Source organism: Vigna umbellata, chromosome 5, assembly GCF_029865625.1.
Source record: "Vigna umbellata cultivar VRB3 chromosome 5, Vumbellata_1.0, whole genome shotgun sequence".
Classification (NCBI taxonomy): domain Eukaryota; kingdom Viridiplantae; phylum Streptophyta; class Magnoliopsida; order Fabales; family Fabaceae; genus Vigna; species Vigna umbellata.
In genome coordinates this window covers 42,956,232-42,963,229 of record NC_142169.1, presented here as the reverse complement: position 1 = coordinate 42,963,229, position 6,998 = coordinate 42,956,232, and positions in this window count along the sequence as shown.

Genomic DNA, 6,998 nt, shown 5'->3' with positions numbered 1-6,998 from the left:
ATTGTAATTGGCACTTTTGAGATGAATGAGAATTATATTTCTGAAATCAGAATAATTCTCCTTGAAAGTGAGGCTAGATAGTCCAAAGACTCCCTCTAGCCACCTTCCAACCACACTTTCTCACTTCCATTTTCCAAAAATCCACGGTGCTTACTCTCTCATTTCCACGCTGATGCAGCACCAGCCACTGGGCGCGCACATCAGCGCCACATCCTCCTTCAGCACGCGTCAGCAGCCACATCTTCATTTCTCCTTCATATCACAACCGCGCCTCTCATTTCTTCCTTTGTGCATCCATCGCGCATCCCTCCACATTTCAGAGCGTCTCCTTCTCGTTCTCGAGAGCTCCATTGTCGCCGAACATAGATCCACACTCCATACGTGTCTTTGAAGGTATTTTATCTTCATTCATCACACTACCACATCTTTTTCTAGGGTTTCCGCTCCCTTCCACCATTTTCCATCGTTCAAACACCTTAATCTCTTCGATCTTCACTGTTCACCGAACATCCAAGCCTTTGAACCGTTTAATCGGTTCATTTTGAGTTTCCTCACCGTTATAGAGTTTTGTCGCGTCTGGTTAGGGTTTTGCACCGTCCAAAACCATCTTCCTCCTTCATACCTTCAACTTACACCGATTAAACCCTAGATCCTAGGTTTTCCTTATGTTTAATCTCAGTTTCCCCTTCAATCTCGTGTTTCCTTTCCACTCCGCTACGTCTTCACTCATCGGAGAAGCTTCGAGGATCCAGATCGCACTTTTGCAGCCTCCGTCGGTCCGAACTCCTCAGGCTCTTCCATCAGTTGGCACTAGAGCTCAGGTTGCGTTCACGCTTCAAAGATAAGTATTGCTTTCCTTGTTTCTTTTTGTTTTGACTTGATTCATGTGTTGTCCTGTGTTGCTTTGTTGTAATTTGTGTTTGTCTCTCTGTTCTGGTTTAACGCTGTGAGTTTAACTTCTTTCATTTTCACATTTTATATTTTGTTCATTTGATTCTTAGTCGCGTTTTTATTTTGCATTTATTTTTGTTCTGTTTTCAGCATTGTTCATCGTTTTTCCTTCATTGTCTTGCTTTGATTCAATCTCTTCTTGATCTGTTTGTTGTTCTGCGTTTAGGTTTCAATATTGTGTTGAGTTTAATCAGTTTGGTTCAACTTTGATTTACACCTATTTGCATCTGGTTTAATATCCATTTCCATTTGTACCTTGCTGAAATTTGGTGTGAAATTTTAGTGTTCAGAGCTCACCTGTTTGGGAGTTTAGTTGGAATTACATAGCTAAAAGCAGTCTACTAAATAGGGAAGTTGCTTAGCTTACCTACTTCTAGTTTGCTTACCTATTTCTGAATTTCATTTGACATTGCTTTGCATTGTGTACTCTGCTAAACTAGTTGTGAATTTTCTATGTAGTTTGGGAAAAGCCATACTGATTGTACTGTAGCAGATTGTAAATTGTGAGTTGATTCAGTGAAGACAAGTAGCATTTGCAACTTGATGTGCAAAACTATTTTGGGCTTACAATTTAAGAGCAATAAGGATCTTTGCGCTGCACTAATTGTATAAGACCAAGAGAAAGATAAGTTCTAATTGTTATACCTTTTTTTGTGCAAACTGGTTTGACTAAGGGTGTAAGTGACAACAACCTTGTTCATTTGTGTTACAGGATTGGACAAGCTAGTTTCTTGATTTAGGCCGAGAGTTGAAAGGAATATTTGGACTCTTGAAGATTTTGTGCAAGATGAAGAAGTGGAGCAGGACCGTAGCATAGTTTGTTTTCTTTGTATTTGATTTGTTCAAATTGTTTGTAATAGGCTTGTGTTAGCTCACTTTTAGCTTTAGCTTTTGTTTTGTAAAAGGCCTTTAAAAAGTCCAAGTATTTGGAAGAGTCCTTGGTGCTCTTTCAAACTCTTGGCAACTTTACTTGCTTTACTTATAGCATGGCTAGACAGGTGAGTGTGTCTTGTTAGCCAAAGCTACAAGCCTCACCATAGGAGTAGACTTTAATATTGATTTGCTTTGTGTTTCACATTTAGGGGTGACTTAGGCTAAAAGGGATTAAACTCTAAGCCTTGTCACAATATAGTCCGAAAATTAGGAGTCTAGTTTTGTTTGTTTGTGAGTTGTGTCCTTTGATTTTAAAGGTGATTTTAGTTTAAAGGGTAACTAGTAGTAACCTAAGACATCTCTGGCAAAGGTAAGACTTGGTACTTAAGCAGTCTTCATGGCTCACCGCTCTTACTTGGGACTTGTCTAAGTGTGAATCTTGTATATCTTTTACACTAAGAAAACTTTTAAAAAACAAAGATGTCTTGTTATTCATAAAAGAAAACTTGACAAAACTAGAAGAAGAACTTGTTCATCTCATGAATTTGATAGGATTGATTGAGGATGATTTGTATAAACAAGCTAAGGAAAATATTCCATTCTTTGGTGAGGATATTGGTGCATTAACATACCTATCCTGGGAAAGGGACATTGATGACATGCATCCATTTATTGTTAGAAGAAGTATATCTTAATGCTATTTTAATTCTAGAGATGATGAATCTTATTTACTTAGTCTCTACACTTATAGTTTTGAAGAGCATGCAAGAGAATGGTGGGATGAAAGACAATATTATGTTAGGAAATGTAGAAAGTCTCCCATTTGTGATTGGCATGATTTAAAAGCTTGCATGAGAAGAAAGTTTGTGCCTTCAAGCATTAAAAGAAACCTAGAATTAATTAGAGATTGCATTGAAGATGGAAAAATATTTCTTGAGAGTCTAAATGATCGTGGGTTTCTTCGTAGAGAACTAGAATTTGGGGCAAGACTTAAAGAGATCAAGGATAAAAAAAAAGAGAGATTGAGAGAAAAGAAGAGGAAGAAAGGAAAGAAGAAGAGAAGAGAGAGAGAAGAAAAAGAGAAAAGAGAAGAAGAGAAAAGAAAAGAAGAGAGAAGAGGAAAAGAGAAAAGAGAAGAAGAAAAGAGAGAAAGGCAAGAAAGAGATAAGAAAGAAAAGGAGAAATTGTTACTGATGACAAATCCTATTCTTTCAAAGACCGTGGAACCTAAAAGGGAAGGTTTCCAATTCTTTACTACTTTTCCAATAATTGTTTATTCTTCAACTATTAAACTCTCTTTTAAACAAATTGTCATTCCATATTCTATGCATACTTTTTTAAATGGTAATTCAAATCTTGAGTTATTGTTATCTTTAAGAAAACAAATAATACAAGACAAAAATGAATTTGGAATTCTAAAAATTCAAAAGACTACAAAACAAAATATTAGAAGTCTTTATTTCCTTGTTTTTATAGAAAATTTCTTTCTTGGATCAATATTAATTGAAGATATATTTGATGTGTATTGCAGATTTGTGTTTGGTCCAAGAGGAAGAAAAGTAGACCTACAAGAATAAGGCCAGTCCAAGATGGCCATGCTCCCAAGACTGTGTGGAGTTTTTTTTTTCATAAGGCGATTGTCAGATTTGAGGACAAATCTTTTTTTTAAGAGGGAGGGTATGATGGAATCCTGCTTGACGTAGTCCTCCTTTTGTATTTGTACCTTTCATAGCTTAGCTCTTAAGGAGCAGGGGTTACTATAAATACTCAACTCCTCTATTGTAATTGGCACTTTTGAGATGAATGAGAATTATATTTCTGAAATCAAAATAATTCTCCTTGAAAGTGAGGCTAGAGAGTCCAAAGACTCCCTCTAGCCACCTTCCAAGCACACTCTCTCACTTCCATTTTCCAAAATCCACGGTGCTTACTCTCTCATTTCCACTCTGACGCATCACCAGCCACTGTGCGCGTACATCAACGCCACATCCTCCTTCAGCACACGTCAGCAGCCACATCTTCATTTCTCCTTCACATCATAATCGCGCCTCTCATTTCTTCCCTCATGCATCCATCGTGCATCCTTCCACATTTCAGAGCGTCTCCTTCCCGTTCTCGAGAGCTCCATTGTCGCCGACCATAGATCCGCACTCTATACGCGTCTTCGAAGGTATTTTATCTTCATTCATCACACTACCACATCTTCTTCTAGGGTTTCCACTCCCTTCCACCATTTTCCACCGTTCAAACACCTTAATCCCTTCGATCTTCATTGTTCACCGATCATCCAAGCCTTTGAACCGTTTAATCAGTTCGTTCTGAGTTTCCTCACCGTTATAGAGTTTCGTCGCGTCCGGTTAGGGTTTTGCACCGTCCAAAACCATCTTCCTCCTTCGTACCTTCAACTTACACCGATTAAACCCTAAATCCCAGGTTTTCCTTGTGTTCGATCTTAGTTTCTCCTTCAATCTCGCGTTTCCTTCCCATTCCGCTGCGTCTTCACTCGTCGGAGAAGCTTCGAGGATCTAGATCGCACTTCTGCCGCCTCCGTCGGTCCGAACTCCTCAAGCTCTTCCATCAGTTTCTCTTCCTAGTCTCTATTTGACTTAACTTATATATCATTGATTCAACTTTATTTAGAATAATGTTGTCTAAACTAAGACTAGAAATTCATCAACTTGGTTGACAATAATATTGCATTAGCTCAATATCTTTTTATGTCTTATGCATGTCAAGTTTTATTTATTTTTTTTATGTTGAAGTTGATTGTAATTGGTTTTTAATTTAAATTACTAATATTAATCTTTTTCTTAATAAAGTAGTGTTATATTTTTAAATGATATTACTAAGAAATTTCTTTGTCAGTTTTCAATTGATGTCAAACAATTTCTTTTCTAGTTAACCTTAACTAAAATTATTTTGGGTTAAATATGTTTTTAGTCCCTAAACTATTGGCCGTTTCTGGTTTTCGTCCCTCTTTCAAAGTAAGGTACAATTTGGTCCTCATTCTTTTCTAAACGTTCGTTTTAGTCCTCGAAATTTTGGTTTTAGTCCTCATTTGTTGCTAAATGAGGACCAAAATTTTAAACAGTGTTTAGTTTTCGAGGACTAAAACGAACGTTTCGAAAAGAATGAAGACCAAATTGTACCTTACTTTGAAAGAGGGACGAAAACCAGAAACGACCAATAGTTTAGAGACTAAAAACATATTTAACCCAATTATTTTCAATAGAATTACCGTTTTATGATAATAAATGGTAATTATTGTTTATCCAATATTAGTAAGCATTCTTTTTTGTCAACATTGACAATTGAAAAAATTGTTGTTTCAACCCTAGCTTTTTGTCAAAGATACTGATATTAATTTTGGACCAATGTAAGTAAAGGTTTTTTAATTAAATAAAGATAATTTTTTAATTGATATATTGTTGTAATTATTTTGTGTTGATTAGTCCAAAGTTATTTATTGGTTAATGCTAGATAAAATTCTCTCAACAGGCATGACTATATTTTAAGTTATTCAATCTTTCATAACTAGGATTACCTTCATACATACATCACAATCTTAACTTTTGTTCAAAGTTATTCAAGGTTTATTTTATAATAGGTTTAATACGTATTTTGGTCCCTCTTTTCGTAGGGTCTGTTCAAAGTGGTCCTCCTTTTTTTCAAAAGTTCACTAACATCCTACTTTTCGCAAAAATGATGCACGTTAGTCCTTTTTGGTTACGGCGTTAAAAAGACTAACGACACAGCTGCCCAACTGGCACAAAACTGATGAGATGTACATTTTTCGTTGAGGTGGCAGTGTGACTAATGAGATGTACATTTTTCATCACATTCCTTCCTAACCTATTCCTAATTTCCTTCCTTCCGCAAGGTTAACATTATCATATGAAGAAGACAAACTGTTAGAAGCATCACCAGCTGCACGAATTTCAGGATCACCAGGAAACAACTGATGACTCCTACAATCTGATGGCAGTGAATTAAGTTGCGTAACAGTGAAAAAATCCCCATCCCACTTCCAATCATTCAAATCCCACTCCAAACTTCTCTTCCCGACACTCTTCATCTCTGGCACCACAGGTCCATACAAATACTGATTTTTCCCTTCTAATTGAGCCTCCACGAATCCAGACACCCCAAGACAAAAAAATCAACAAATCCCAAACACCCAGATTCTAAGTCCACCAGAACACAACCACCCAATTGAATAAATTACAGCATAACCACAAAGACTTCAAACCCTACCTCCAAAAACACAAATTAACCACCCAGAAGACCAATAAAAGGAACAATAAACCCCAAAAGCAAGCCCAACTCACATGGATCCGAACAACAGCTACATACCCAACACAAGCAGAGATGCCAGAATCAACTCTTGAACTATGGGGAAGTAACCCATAATTGAAAAATCCCCCATAATTGAAAAATCGAAACTTGCAGCATGATTTCACGTGGGCCAAAAGCTCAATGTCAAAGGATTTGAAGGGTGGGAGAAATTGGCATCAAAAGTGAAGAGAAATTGAAAGGGAGAGAAAAGAAGCAAAATAGGGAGTGGAGAGAGATGAAGAGAAATAAGAATATAGGAGGTGGCCACAGAAAGCATGCGTCAAACAGAGGGAAATTAGGAATAGGTTAGGAAGGAATGTGATGAAAAATGTACATCTCATTAGTCACAGTGCCACCTCAACGAAAAATGTACATCTCATCAGTTTTGTGCCAGTTGGGCAGCTGTGCCGTTAGTCTTTTTAACGCCGTAACCAAAAAGGACTAACGTGCATCGTTTTTGCGAAAAGTAGGATGTTAGTGAACTTTTGAAAAAAAGGAGGACCACTTTGAACATACCCTACGAAAAGAGGGACCAAAATACGTATTAAACCTTTATAATAATTAGTAGGAAATTTTTCATCAAATCTTTACTAAGATTTTTTTACAATGTTAGCGAGGAATATTTTGTAGTGAACTAAAACATTTATTTAACAAATAAAATAATGAAAATGAAACAATTTAAATTCAGTATATTTTAAAATTGTTAAAATCATGAAATTTCATAAGATTTTAGTAAAGAAAATATAAATTACTAGCTTTTATTTCTAGAAAACTTATATAGATATGTCTTCAACAATATTTTTAACTAATAAACCATATCATTTTTAACTTATATAGAT